Source organism: Penaeus monodon, chromosome 5, assembly GCF_015228065.2.
Source record: "Penaeus monodon isolate SGIC_2016 chromosome 5, NSTDA_Pmon_1, whole genome shotgun sequence".
Taxonomy (NCBI): Eukaryota; Metazoa; Arthropoda; class Malacostraca; order Decapoda; family Penaeidae; genus Penaeus; species Penaeus monodon.
In genome coordinates this window covers 56,468,867-56,484,674 of record NC_051390.1, presented here as the reverse complement: position 1 = coordinate 56,484,674, position 15,808 = coordinate 56,468,867, and positions in this window count along the sequence as shown.

Sequence of the window (15,808 nt, the reverse complement as noted above, 5' to 3'; positions counted from 1 at the left end):
GAGACAACCCCGGGTGGGGGAACCTATGGGACACCTAGGGGAAATTTGGGTTGGGCAGCTCGACGGACCTGTCGCGAGGAAAATTTGAGATGGGCCGTTGGCCTGCCTGGAGACTCGCCTGGGGGGTTTTCGTGGCTGGAAAACAAAGGGTGGATGCGGCATTCGCCCCCGTCGGGGTTCCCCCCTTTTATGATGATTTATTAATATATAATTTTAATATAATATATATAGATATATATATATATATATAATATATTTTAAAATTTATATAATAATATATAAAATATATTATATTATTTTATATTTAATATATATATATAAATTATTATATTTATATTTATATATATGTTAAAAGTATTGTAAAATTTTTTTATATTTATATTTAATTTTATATTATATTTTATAATTTTTATATTTTATTAAAATTTTTATAATATTATTTAAAAATTTTTTTATTATTAAATTTTATATATTTATAATATTATTTATAACTTTTTGTGGGGGTGTGTGTGTGTGTTGTGTTGGATATATATATTTTTCTAATTTATATTTTATATATATTATTTTATTTTTTATATATTTTAAAACTTATATAAATATATTTTTATAAATTTTTAAATTTTATATATATTTTAATATATCTATACATATCCCTTTTAAAAATTTATAATTATATATTATTTTAATTTTTTTATATATTTATGTTTTGGGTTTTTATTTTTAATTTATTTATGTTTTTTATTACTATTATATATTTATTTTCTTCTTATATTTTTATAATTTTTTTTTATTTATTTATATATTTTTTTTTATTATATTAAAAATATTTTTTCAACACACTCCCCCCCCCCACCTCATTTGTTTTTATTATTATTTATAATTTTTTATATTTTATATCTTATTAATTATTTTAATTTTTATATTATTTTTATATAATATATTATTTTTTTATTTATTTTTTCTTTTAATTTAAAACCCTTTTTTTAGATATTATAATAATATTATATATTTATATATTTAATAATATATATAATTTATAAAAAATAACAAAAAAATAAATAATTTTATTTATAATAATGTATTTTATAAAATATATTTATTAATTATTTATATATTTTATTATATTTAAAATATTAATATTTATATTAAATATAATTTTTATATATTTTTATATTATATTTTTATATATATATTTTTTTTTATTTTTTATTTTTTATATTAAAACCCAAAACCCCAAAACATTCTTTTTTAATTATATTATTTAAAATAATAGTATTAAATTTTTTATTTTTTTTATTTTTTTTTTTAAAATTTATTATTTTTTTTTTATTTTTTATTATTTTTTTTTTTTTAAAATTTTTTTTTTTTCTATTTTTTTTTTTCTTCTTACTTATTTTATTTTTTTTTTTATTTTTTCTATTTAACTTTTAAAAAATTTTTTTTTTATATAATTTTTGTTTATTTTTTTTTTTTTATTTTGTTTTCTTCATTAATTTTTTTTACTTTTAATTTAAAATATAATTACATTTATTTATAAATTTTTATTTTATTATATTTTTTATATTAATTATTTTAAATTAAAATTTAATATATATCATTTATTTTTAAATTTTTAAAATATTTTAATATATTATTATATATATAATTTAAATTTATAATTATTTATTATTTGTATTTTTTTTAAAAATTATTTTTTTTCTTTTAAATATTTATGTTTTTTATTTATTTTTTTATTTTTTTTTTTTTTTTATTTTATTTTTTATTTTTTTTTTTTTAAAATTTTTTTTTATTATTTTTTTTTTATTTTTTTTCTTTTTTTTTTTTTTTTTTTTATTTTTTTTTTTTTAATTTTTTTTTATTTTTATTTTTTTTTTTTTAATTTTATTTTTTTAACTTTTTTTATTATTCTTTTTTTTTTTTTTTTTTTTTTTTTTTATTTTTTTTTTCTTATATTATTCTTTTTTTTTTTTTTTATTTTTTCTTTTTTTATTTTTTTCTTTTTTTTTTAAAAATTTGTATTTGCCCTTTTTATTTTTTTTTTTTTTTTTTTTTATTTTTATTATTCCCTCTATTTTAAATTTATTTCACCCCCCCCCCCCCCCCCCACCCCCCTCTTTTTTTTATATTTTTTTTTTTTATTTTTTCTCTTTTTTATTTTTTATTTCTCTATTTTTTTTTATTTTTTTAAAAAACTTTTATTTTCTTCTGCTTCATCCTTTTCTTTTTTTTTTTTTTTTTTTTTTAAAAAAAAAACCTTTTTTTTCAATTTCATTCTTCTTTTTATTTTTTATTTTTTTTTATATTTTTTTTTTTAAACATTTAAAATTTTAAAATATAATATACTTACATATAAAATTATATTATATATATTAAAATATTATCTAATATATATTTTATATATATATATATTTAAATATTATATTATATTTTTTATATTATATAATATCTATTATTTTTTATTTTTTTTTTCTTTTTTTTTATTTTTTATTCCTTTTCTTTTTTTATTTTCTTCTTTTTTTATTTTTTTTTTTATTTTTATTTTTTCTTTTTTTTCACCCCCTCCCCCCCCAAAACTTTTTTTTTTTTTTTTTTAAAAAAAAAAATTTTTATATTTTTAATTTTTTATTTTTTTTATATTTTTATTATATTTTTTTTTCTTTCCTTACTTTTATTTAATTTTTTTTAATTCTTTTATTATATCAATTTTAATTATTTTTATTTTATTATTTATTATTAATAATTATAAATATATTTTATTTAATACCTCTACTTCATTTTTTTATTTATATTCTAATTATATTGTCTCTTAATATATATTTTTTTTAATTTTCCCTCTCTATTAAAAATTTATATATATAAAATATTTTTATATTATTTTTTATATTTTTATATCTTTATTATTTATATAATATATTATTATAAAATTTTACTGTATACAAAGTTTAAAAAAACCGAAAATTTTGGGCAGCCCATTATGAAGGTAGTCGTTCTACGCGCTTGGTCCTAAGCAGGTTTGACTGTGTCCCATATAGGCAAATGCCATACCTTTTTCATCCTGAAAGTGTGAGCTCGTCAGTACGCACTCGTATACCTGCCCTGTCTGTGAATCCAAAAGCGACAAAAGATTCACATTCTCCGCGAAAAAGATAAATTCCAGCTACATTTTGGGGTTTTTAAAATGATTCGCTTTGAATGAAACTTGCCCTTTAACCATTAAAAAGGGCTGCTCTTTCATGCAGGTAAAAGGAAATGTTAATCGCTCATCCTGATTTAAAAGCGCTTTTTTCATCCAGCTGTTGTTCCGGGGGCGTGAGGGGCCCCCCAGCACGGGCTTTTTGGTGGATGAAAAAATTTACAAAACAAGATACGAGGAAGGGATTAACGGGGTTTTATATTGCTGTTTCAGGTTTATTGTTATTGTTGTACTTTTTGTTTTTTTGTATGATTATTTTCTCATTATCATTTTTTATCATCCATAATTATTTTTGTCCTTTTTTTCATTATTATTTTTATTATTATTATTGATATTGTTGTTGTTGTTTTTTGTTATTTTTATTATTTTTATTTTTATTATTTTTTATTATTTTTATTTTATTTTTTATTTTATTATCTTATTATTAATAATTATTATTATTATCTTAATCATTTTCATTAGTTTCATCGTCATTAGTGTTAATAACATTATCATTAACATCGTTATTATTATTATTACGATTGCTATTATTATTATTTGTTATTATCATTGTTATTGTGATTACTATTACCATCATTAATTTTTAAATTTTTTACTCGTCATCATCCTTTTATTAAATATTATTTTATCATCATTTTCACATTATCATTTTGTTATCATCGTTATTATTATTGTTATTGTTATCATTTTGAATTTTATCTTTGTTATCATCATTATTAGTATCATTATCATTATCTTCATTATCACTATTCTTATAATTATTATCATAATTAATATCACTGTTATTACTATCGCTATCCTTATGAATATTGTTATCATTATCATTAACATTATTACTAATGTACGTTTTATCTTTTTATTGCCCTATTTTTATTACTTTTTTAACACATTTTTTATTTTTTCTTTTATTTTTTTCCTTTTTTAAACATTAATTACATTTTTGCATTATCGTCAGTGATTGCAGAATATTTACCGAATTGCTATTTTTCTATTTAATTAAAGTTTATATTTTTTTTGCGTCAAAAAGGATGACAAAAAAAAACTACAAAAAACATTAAAAAAAGGGAGAGGGAGAGGAGAGAGGAGAGAGAGAGAGAGAGAGAGAGAGAGAGAGAGAGAGAGAGAGAGAGAGAGAGAGAGGCGATTACGTATAACAGAAAGAAACAAACCAAATCCTAAGTAAGCATAAAAAAACGATATGAATGACAGATCAAACCTCCCCATCATTTGAATCTTATCTGAACCTCATCTGATCCTCATTTGAACCTCGCATCTGGCCAAGGGAGGCATGGAAACGGGGCTCTCACGAAGGGATAATTAAGCAGAGAGAGAAATGCCCTGATATTTTTTAAATCTTTATTTTCAAAGGGCCGTTTTCCCCCAACCCCTTTTTCACGCGTTTTCGCTAGGAAAGGTGACTTTTTTTTTTTTGTACAAAGGGTGCTATATGTTATATGCTTTTTATTTATATATAAATAAATTATTATATATATATATTATAATATATATAATTTTTATTATTATATGTAATATATATATATATATAATAATATATATATTATATATATATATTTTATTAAACCCCTTATCTATATATAATTTTTATATATTATATAAATATTATATATTATATATTATATATAATAACATATCTGATATATATATTTATTATATATTATATATATATTTAAAACATTTATATTATCTTAATCTATCTTTTATCTATCTATCTATCTATCTATCTTCTAAAAACACCTTAAAAAATATAACTTAATATAATATATTTATAATATTATATAATATATATCTAATCTAAAATACCACACCACACCCCACACACACCCCACCACAATTTAAAATAATATAATAATATATAATATATATATAAATTATATTATATATAAAATTTATAATATATAAATAAATATTAATTATATATATATATATATATATATATAATTAATATTATATAATATATAAGATTTTCACACACCACCCATGTGTATGTGTTAGTTTGCAAAGCGAAGACAGAGAGGGAAGATAATTTAAGCCCTAAACTTACATATTTTCCTCGGGGGCAAATTTTCTATCATTTCCTCATTTTTCAAGTAATATGTATTTGACTCTGAATGTTTTCAATCTCCATTTCTCTTATTTTTCTTCTTCCTCTTCTTTGTTTTTCGTTTTCCTATTGTCTTTTCTTTTCTCTCTGTCATTTCCTCATTTATCGCTGAATATTTTCAATCTTAATTTCTTTAATTTTCCTTCTTCCTCTTCATTATTCTTCGTCTTTTTTTTTTTTTTTTTTTTTTTTTTTTGTCTCGGATGGTGGCGCTACGTCTTCCCTTTGCACTGTGCAGGGACACGCAAAAAGATGCACGCTCAAGTTCAATGCGTTTTTTAAGGGCCCGAACGTCCGCCTGGAGTTTATCTTCTTTGTCTTATTTGTCATGCCTTTTGTTCGTGTTTTTGCTTTATCTTTTATTTTCAATTTATTTATTTATTCATTTATTTTTTGCTCTTCGTCTGTTTATTTCTTTAGGGAATTAAAAAAAAAAAAAAATTGTTTCATGTATTATTTTTTATGTTTTAGTTGTGTCTTCGTGTGTGTGTGTGAGAGAGAGAGAGTGTGTGTGCGAAAGGCGGATGAGGAGAGAAGAGAGAAGAGAAGGAAAAGAGAGGAGAAGAGGGGAGAGAGACATTAAAAGAGAGACTGAGAGTACGTGTATGTGTGTGTGTTGTGTTTTTTTCGTGTGTGTTTTTTGTGGGTTTTGCGTTATGTGAAAGGGGGTATTTGGGGGACAATAATGTTTTATACGTGCGTATATTGGTGTGTTTATATTTCCGAAATAACTTCAGTTATTTTTAATTTATATTACAATTAATGCTGTTTTTTTCAGATGCGCATTTCAAACAGAATGAACCAAAGCTTAAATTCACGTCACGTTTCCCTTCCTTTCCCACCTCCACCCAAAACATTTTTTTCCTTATTATTCTCTACTAGTGGCTGATAGAAAGAAAGCTATCAACCAAACCATTATTAGAAAAAAATACATATATATATAAAATATTCTCCATCAGTTATACATTACACAATCGAAGTGTATAATATTAGATAATTTCATAGTGAAGAAATTGGCAGGGCATGATTCATGGCGACTACGTGGCCCGTCTTATAATGAATTTTTAGTTTCTCGATGTAATTTGTGTATATGGTGATGATGATGACGATGATAATAATGATAATGATAAGATAAAAAATGAAAATAACAATGATCAAAATGATAATAGTAATAACAATAACAATAATAGTGATAACATTGATACTAACAATAATAATAATCATAATAACAGTGACAATAATGATGATAATAATATGATTATAATAATAATAATAATAATAATAATAATAATGATAATAATAATAATAATAATAATAATAATAATAACAATGAAATGAATAACGCTAGGAACAACAACAACGATATAAAAAAGTAACAATCAAATTAATGAAAATAACAAATGAACCATAAAACCATTAATTAACTAAAGACCTTCTATCACGTAGAATTTAAAGCGTAGAATCAATGCCAAAAATCATTAATTACTGACAAAATATCGCTACCTAGATCGGGGTTTGTTTCTTCGTACCCTAGATAAGTCAATAAGCCAATAACTTATAAAGAAATGTGTAACAAAAAGGGAAAATAAATCTTGTGTATTGTTGCGGAAAGAGTGAGAGAGAAAAATAGGATAATGAACGGTGATGTAAGGTTGTATGTTGTCCTCTGGGCGGATACATATATATGGGCGCTTGCAGGTGTTTTTTTTATTATCTATGTTTTTCTCATTCTACCTCTTTGGGTTTATCTTTCTCTCTCTCCCTATCTCTCTCTCTTTCTCTCTCTCACACGCACGCACACACACACACACACACACACACACACACACACACACACACACACACACACACACACACACACACAAAATATATATATAAAAATATATATATATATAGAAAATTTTTATATATATATATAATATATATAATATCTTTAATATTACATATATAATATATAGTTTTAAAATACAAAAAAACCAACCAAAACAAAAACCTTGGTGGCATGGGGTGGGGCGCGTTTAAATCTGTGTGTTTTTTGCACTCCCGACGGGCCGATCCGCTACCTCGGGAGTTCTGTCAATACCAAATCTTTCTTGGCCTGATTGATGTTTCTTCCTTATCAACCTATGAAGAATATATTGCTCGACTTTTTCAGGAAGAAGACGTGAGTGGGAAGAGGAGGGGGCGGTCGAGAGGAGGGGGGGGGGGGGGGGGAAAGGTCAAGTGGGAAGGTGGATAAAAAAAAAAGAAATAATAATGGTTGACGGAATGAGAAATATTGACTGAATATCTGGACCAGGGAGATATACGGACGTTTCCGACGGGAAAATACGTACACACTCCACACACGGGCCCACACAAAAAACACACACACACACCCACACACACACACACGAACACACCACCACGCATTAAGCAACCCCAAGGGGCCCAAAAAATAAAAATTTAAAGATTGAATGAAAAAAAAAGTTTTTAAATAAAATAAATAAACATACTAATTTGTAATTCACAAAATACGGTGAAAAGTCACTCCGAATCACGATTCCATCTGAAAATCGAATTCAGTTGAAGGATTTATTATCTATTTGCATGTCATTAAAAAATTAAATTCACTCTCCCCTCTAAAAGTTTCAACTACAACAACGACTGCAAAAACAACAGCAAGAATAACTAAACTACAACAGGTAATACTACAATACTGCTACTACTACTGTAAGTACAATTGCTAGTGCGTCTAGGGCTGCTACTGCTACTGATGGTAAAGATGATGATAGTCATTGTAGTAATTGTAATGGGGATAATAGTAGTGGTAATGAGAATAATTATAGTAATAATAATGTTGATAAAAATAGTAATGGTAATAATAATAATAATAATAATAATAATAATAATAATAAAAATGATGATGATAGTAAGTATGATAAATGTAATGATAATAACAAAAGTAATAATAACAATGATAATAATCATAATAAAAAAGATAATAGTAATAGTAACAATAATAATAATGATAATAGTAACGATAATGATGATAGTAACGATAGTGACAATAATAGCAATAATGATAATAATGAAGAAATATTAATGAATAGAAAAAATTCTGGTTTTAATATTAAAATAATGAAAATGGGCCAAAAATTTAAATACTTTAGGGTTCAAAGTTTTTTTTTTAAAATTGTTTATAATTGGTAAAAAAGTGTTTAACGAAAAATGAGAGAAGCAGTAGTAGTAGCAATGATAGTGATAATATCAGTAATGATGGTAATAGTAGTGATGATAATAACTTATTATCAGAGAAAAGGATAAGAAGAAAAAGTTGAAGAAAAAAAAGAAAAAAAAAGAGAAATAGGAGAAAAAGAAGAAGAATAGAAGAGGAAAGACGAAGAAGAAGAAGAAGAAGAAATAAAGAGTAGAAAAGAAAAACAAGAAAATAGAAAAAAAAACAAAAAAAAAATAAATAAATAAAAATAAAAAAACCCGGGTCAGTTTCCCCCTCCCTACTGGGGAAAATAGGGAACCCACATGCGACGAATCTTTTTTTCAGCTGTCGCATCACCATCCTCGCTCAGCATTTCAATTAAAGTTCGATTTTTCACAGGTTTTATTACAAAATTTCTGTCCAGTTGAGATATAAAATTATTTTGTTTAAGTGCACATTAGATTGCTAAATAATGTTAAAAGTAAAGGGAATTTTTTAAAGGGGATACTTGTTGCAAACGTTATGGGGCATATATTACAATAACTAAGGGAAATTTAAATGATGATAAAATTTTTTTGTAAAAAAAGGGAAAACCCGGGAAGAAAAATCAACGGAAAAGGAACAGTAGTTAAAAATGGTTTTGATACGAGTAACTGTTAAAATTATGAATTTAATTTAGAGTGATGATAATAACAGTAACCAAAAAAACCCAAAAAAAAAAAAAAAAAAAAAAAAAAGGGAAAGAAAATACAAAGGTAATAAAAAAGGGAAAGATAATGTTAACAATAATGGGTGTAATGATGGTAAAAATTTAAAATATTAAATGACATTTCAATGAAATAAAAGATAAAATAGTAATAATGTTAAAGTGATGAGGGTGATTATGATGATGAATGGGGAAAAAAATCATAACAATAGTAAAATTGATAAAGATAAAATAATAACATAAAGATTTCTGTTTTCTACTGCTACACCAAAGATAATTAAAGATAAATAATAAAAAATGATGAGAAAAATAATGAAAATAAAAATGAAAATAAAGTGCCCAAAAATTTTTGATGAAAAAATTTAATAACAAATAACAAAGATAGTAAAACGCTAGGGGTAGTAACAAAATACTAATGCCAATTAAAAAAACAATACTGATAATAAAGATTACCTTACAAAAGAATTATATTGATAATAACGGTTATAAAGGGTAAAATATGATTATTAACCCGATAAAGATAATAAAGATTATAAAAATAAAAATAAAAATAACAAAATGACAATGACGTTTAAAGGGTAAAGAAAAATAAGGGTAGTAAAAGAATAAATGATGACAATAATGAAATTTAATAAAGATGATAGTGAAAAAAAAATTTTGTAATGATAAGTAAAAGATAAAAATAATAATAAAACAATAACACTGGGAAAACTACTACTCCAATAATACTGATAGTAAAAAAAATACAAAAATACTAAAACTTAATCTAATGATTTAAAAATCCCGAGGGTATTAATAAGGAAAAACAATGATTGTGTATAATAATAAAAATAATAAGGGGGATAATACTAATAAACTAATGAAAATAAAAAAAGTAATAGGGAAAAAAATAATGATAATAAAAATAAAAAAATAATAATAAAAATTAAAAAATAAAATAATAAAATAATAAAAATAATAAAAAAATGATAATAAAAATGATCATAAAAATGATAACAACAAAACAAGAGGGAAAAATGGTAATAAAAAAAATAGTTTTAATAAAAATGATAAAAACAATTTAAAAAACGGGAACCAAAAAGAAATTTAGATAAAACCAAAAAAAAAAAAAGAGAGAGAAGAGGGGAGAGAGAGAGGGGAGAGAGGAGAGAAAAGAGAAAAGAGTAAAAAAATGATAAATTTTAACTATGGCAAGGATAACCCGAAATGATTATGGTAATGATTATGATACTATGGTAAAATGATGATGAAAAAAAATAATGGGTAAATTACAACAATAACAGCAATTAAAGAACATATTACGATAATACTAATAAAGAGATTAAAAATAAAAATAATAATTGATTTGGTAGATAGAGGATAGATAGAAAAGTAGAGAGAAGAAAAGAGTAGAGGGAAGAAGAAAAAAAAGAAGGGGAAAAGAGAGAAGGGGGAGAAGAGAGGAGAGGGGAGAGAGAGAGAGAGGAGAGAGAGAGAGAGAGAAGAGTTGGGTCTTATGCATCTCCCAATAGCAGTAAAATTTGAATGTAATGTTGTATGAAGTCGGAACTAAAAAGACAAGTAGGGGGGATATTGCACACTCACGCGATTTCATGCAATGCCCACAACCCTGTTTTCAAACTCCCATTTTAGAACCTTTGGGATCACATCTACCCTGACGCATGGTGGTGTACGTATTATCTCCCACACCACACATCCCACACACACACACACAAAACATACACACACACACACACACACAACACCACATCACACACCACCACCCACACACACACACCAAAAGCACACACACAAACACACGGCCCCACCAACAACACCACCCCAACACCCGCACGCAGAACAAACAACAAACGCAACCATGGGAACACCCCAAAAAAATAACACCCAAAACCTTCTATTAATAACCACACACATTTCAAATATACATTTTAAACACAACAGCTCCAAACAAGGACCTCAACCCCCACCAAACACACCCAAACCTTTCCGCATTTTTGTCCAGCATAACTTACAAACGCCGGAGGACCTCCCCCAACACAACGCTACGATAGTATTTTCCCTATAGTTTTTTGTTTCTTTTAACTGCGGGTATTTTTTTTTTTTCTATATAATTCAAATAATTTACATATTTTTTTTTCTTTTAAATATTGTTGTTTTTAGTTATCAATTGAACAAAGTCTTTTTTTCTAGTGTGTAGATAAATGTAGAAATGTTCTTAAACCCAGAGGCACCTTAAATCCCTTTGCTATGGATTTTTATTTCTTTTTCTTCTTTTTTTTGTCTTTATAACCCTTTACTAAGGGACATTATTTGAAGTTTCTATTTTTGTTTGGAGTATACGGATCTGAACAAAAAAACGTTTAAGTAAATGAAAATAACTCGGGGAAATGGTTCCTTGGGACCACACAAGGTCCTTCATGGATTCACATTCCTTTTTTCCTTTTTTTTCATACCCCTTACCTCATACAATTTTTAGGGGGGGTTTGGGGTATTCTTGTTTGGGGAAAAACTACCAACAAAATAAAAAACAAACAATCAAAACAAAAAACATACCAACACCACACAACCACCACACACCCCGCCAAACCCATTATTATCATTCCTGTCTTTCTATGGTCCAAACTCTAACATTTGGGGGAAGGGGGGGTGGGGTTTCCTGGAGATGTGGCGGAAAAAGGGGCAACAACAAAAAACAACCAACACCACACCCAAAACCCACCCATTTTTACTCAAACACACCACCCCTACCCCCCCTTTACCCCAAAACTTTTTCCATTTTTCCATGTAGTCTTCTTCCCCTCCTCTCCTCCTTTCTTTATCTTCCGTCTTTATTTCCTTTCCTTTCGTCTCCTACTGCGTTATCCTCCGCCGCGTTTTTGTTTTGCTTCTTCCTCTCCTTTCCTTTCTCTTTCCTCTTTTCTCCCCTTCCTTCTTCCCTTTACCTTTCTTTGTTTTCTTTTTTCCCCTCCTCCCTTCTCTCTCTCTCTCTTTTTTTCCCCTCTCTCTTCTCTCTCTCTCTCTCTCCTCTCTCTCATCTCTCCCCCTCTCTCTTCTTGTCTCCCCTTTTCTCTCTCGTCTTTCTTTCTTTCTTGTCTGTCTTCCTGTCTTCTTCTGTCTTCTTTCTCTCTCTCTCTCTCTCTTTTCCCTCCCCCCCCCCCCTCCTATCTCTCTCTCTCTCTCCGTCTCTAATTCTCCCCCTCCTCTCTCTCTCCCTCTCTTCGTCTCCTCTCTCTCCCTCTCTCTCTCTCTCCTCATCTTCTCTCTCTTCTTTTTCCTATCTCTTCTCTCTCTCTTCTCCTCTCTTCTTCTGCTTCTGTCGTCTCCTCTCTCTCTCTCTTCTCTCCCTCTCTCTCTCTCTCTCTCTCTCTCCTCTTCTCTCTCTCTCTTTTCCCCCTTTTCTCTCTCTCTCTCTCTCTCTCTCTCTCTCTCTCTCTCCCCCCCTCTTTCTCTCCTTTCTCTCTCTCTTTCTCTTCCCCCTCTTCTCTCTCTCCCCTCTTTCTCACCTTCTCTCTCTCTCTCTCTCTCTCTCTCTCTCTCTCTCTCCCCTTCTCTCTCTCTCTCTCTCTCTCTCCCCCTTCTCTCTCTCTCTCTCTCTCTTATATCCTTTGACCAAGGCTTTTGCAAAAGATAGAAACAAAAACAAAAACAAACAAACAGGAATATAACAACAAAAGCAACGCAAATTTGCTTTTGTTTTCATTCATCTTGTTTACCTCTGACCCATTCTATTTCCATCCTCCTTTTCCCCAAATCCTCTGTTTTTTCCCCTTCGCCTTTTCCCTCTTTCCTTGATCATGACTGGCAGATTACGGAGAGGGAGAAGGAAGGAGCTGACTCTTTAAAGGGGGCAGGTCTACTCCATGACGTCATTCAGCCCCCCCCCCCTCTCTCTCTCTTCCTTTTCTCTTTTCTTCTCTCTCTCTCTCTCTCTTCTCTCTCCCCCTCTCTCTCTCTCCTTCTCTCTCTCTCTCTTTCTCTCTCTCTCTTCTCTCTTTCTCTCTCTCTCTCTCTCTCTCTCTCTCTGTCTTTCCCCACCCACACACACACCCCACACACACACACACATCATCATATCATTAACGGTAGGTTCATGCTGAGCCGCCGTGGGCCCCAAACACGAAAACCCAATTGCAGTTTTCATGTTGTGTGCCTTGGAGTGAGGTAGTGGTAGGGTCCCCAGTTCCTTTCCACGGAGAGTGCCGGTGTTACCTCTTTTTTTTTTTTTTTTTTTTTTTTAGGTAATCATTCTCTCTATTTTATCCGGGCTTGGGGCCAGCACTGACTTGGGCTGGCTTGGCCACCCAGTGGCTAGATATGGCATTCGAGGTGAAGTTCCTTGCCCAAGGGAACAACGCGCCGGCCGGTGACTCGAACTCTCGAACTCAGATTGCTGTCGTGATAGTCCGACGCTCTAACCCATTCGGCCACCGCGGCCTTGACGATCATGACACACAAAACCCCACATATATATATATATATATATATATATATAATATATTTTATATATATGTATATTTTATATAATATATATATATATATTATATATATATATATATTTTATATGTATACCACACACACACACACACACCCCACACACACACACACACCCCAGTAAAATACAAGTCTGAGAGCAACGAAAAAGGGAAGAAAAAGGCAGAGGGCATACGATAATCAAATTAGATTACAATCACTTCTGTTATAATGATTAGGGTCAGCATTATCGTTGTTATTTTCCCGTACTTTTAACGAGAAAAAAGCAGCTGCATAGGTCGGCTTTCCCTACAAAAGATTTACAAATGGCAATTATCCAAGTGCGTAGGAGGACAGGTATGTAAGTAGCTCATCAAAAAGACTGATTCACCAATTATTCCTATACGTGATCAGGTAATGGTAATATCTCGGGTACTTTGCTTGGTTAATTGCCTCTGATTGCCTAATGAGTGGAAAAAAGAGGCTGCATTATTACTCTGTGTACTTTTTAAAAACGGCTGGGAAGGCGTGGGAGAGCAGGCGAAGGGAATCGTGTCAGAGGGAAGGATATGGTTTGTGGGTTTTGCAGGGGACGTGGGGGTAAGATATTATATATATATATATAATATATATATATATTTTAATATATATATATATATATATATGTGTGTGTGTGTGTGTGTGGGGTGTGTGTGTGTGTGTGTGTGTGGTGTGTGGTGTGTGTGTTGTGTGTGTGTGGTGTGTGTGTGTGTGTGTGTGTGTGTCTGATTTTGTGGGTAGGTTATGTGGGGGTGGAGACTGACTGTGGGTAGGGATGGAATTGAATATAGGTTTTGTGGGGGTAAGTATAGTCTTGAGGGAAGTGTGTTGGGAAAAGGTGTGCGTGGGAGTGGGGTGGTGGCTTGTTGGGGGTGTGGACTGTGCTAAAAAAGATGTTGATGGGGGTGGGTGGGGGGTAATATGCATTGGGTAGGCAATTTGCGTTAAGAAAGAGTAGATAAATAGGGGTAAGAGAGGATAAAGGAGGGGGAAGGGGCAGAGCAGACAGGATAAAGAAAAAAGGATATTTTCGTGGGGAAGAGAAAGAGCAGACAGACGGGTAAAGATTGGACAGGAAAGCATAGCAACACGGTGGTGCTAGATGGAAATAAAGGTTGTATAGCAATAGAATAATAAAGAGAAGTTAGATACATATTAAAAATCACGAGAAGGAGAAAGGGGAAGGTAGACTGTGTAGGCAAGGGGTGGAGTAAGGGTAGGGGCGTGACAGAAGCAGCAGAGTGGGAGGAGCACGAGTAAAAAAACTTGGGGGTTCAGCAAACACTTCACCTGCTCAATTTGGTCTACCTTAGAGCGTCTCTCCACGGTTAATTACATTTTCAATTGTCATCCACAGCGGCTCTTTGGTTATGCTTGCCCAAAGGAGGGAAATCTTCTACGAAATGCTTTTTTCTAATTTGCTTAAAATGAGAAAACGCCCGGGAGATTTCAACTATTACCGTCTTTATTGTTATTATTGTTGTAATTGTTATCATGATCTTCCCTATTGTTTCTATCGTTTCTTTATCATCGTCATGGCTGTTATCGTTGTTATTGTTCTTAATGTATTACTTGAGTGTGCTTATTGTGTATTCTTATGCATGTATAAACTGTGTCTGCATACTTCCATAAATACATGCATGCTTACTGTTAGCACTAACTCACTCATCCAATACATGCATGCTTACTGTTAGCACTAACTCACTCATCCACACACACACACACACACACACACACACACACACACACACACACACACACACACACACACACACACACACACACACACACACACATGCACACATGCACGAACATGCACACACATGCACACACGCACACACACACACACACACACACATGCACACATGCACAAACATGCACACACGCACGCACGCACACACACACATACACACATGCACAAACATGCACACACATGCACACACGCACACACACACACACACACACACATGCACATATGCACAAACATGCACACACACATGCACACACGCACACAAACGCACGCACACACACACAACACACACATGCACACATACATACATGCATACACATACACACATC